The sequence below is a fragment of the Etheostoma spectabile genome, unplaced genomic scaffold (genome assembly GCF_008692095.1).
Source record: "Etheostoma spectabile isolate EspeVRDwgs_2016 unplaced genomic scaffold, UIUC_Espe_1.0 scaffold456, whole genome shotgun sequence".
In the NCBI taxonomy this organism is placed as follows: domain Eukaryota; kingdom Metazoa; phylum Chordata; class Actinopteri; order Perciformes; family Percidae; genus Etheostoma; species Etheostoma spectabile.
The window spans coordinates 163,234-163,797 of NW_022605612.1; the positions used below are offsets into that span (position 1 = coordinate 163,234).

Sequence of the window (564 nt, forward strand, 5' to 3'; positions counted from 1 at the left end):
AGACCACTGAAATTCTAAAGAATAAGAACCACTGATTTACATAAATTCTAATCCTTTAACCTTTTTGCCAAGGCTCAGTAATGTTTGACCCTCATCCTCTGTGCCCCACTTACTGCATTTACTTTTTTGGGAAAATAAAGACTATTTGTTCATTTTATGAAACATTGAATTAATTATTTGCGCTGCACAGAGGTTAGAGAAGCACAATAGTGTCCCAACGTTGCAGTATCTACCCCCCCCCCCCCCCCCCCCCCCGGTGCTGGCACAAACATCTGGACAGGTCATTTTGTGACGAGATATATAATTTTGAGTATTACACAGTAAATGTTTCTGCTATATCGATTTCTACCCTTTATCTACATCAAGTTATGCTGGAAACAATTGAAAAATAAGGCCCTTAGGTGTTTTGTTGGGGAAGTACATCTCTTTAAATGTGCACTTATTCGTGTGAATCATACATTAATTCATTTGAATGAATTTATAAACCCATGGACTTCATATAGCTCAGATGTGTTTCATCTGATTTCGGCTCATGTTTACAACTTTGTGCACATTCAAAATATA

At 37.2% G+C, this 564-nt stretch overlaps 1 protein-coding gene across 8 annotated transcripts in view; it reads left to right on the top strand.

Moving 5' to 3' along the window:
* LOC116686714 (F-actin-monooxygenase MICAL2) overlaps window positions 1–564 on the top strand; it is an 81,144-nt gene that overhangs the window by 40,808 nt on the left and 39,772 nt on the right. The gene's annotated exons all lie outside the window — the stretch shown is intronic.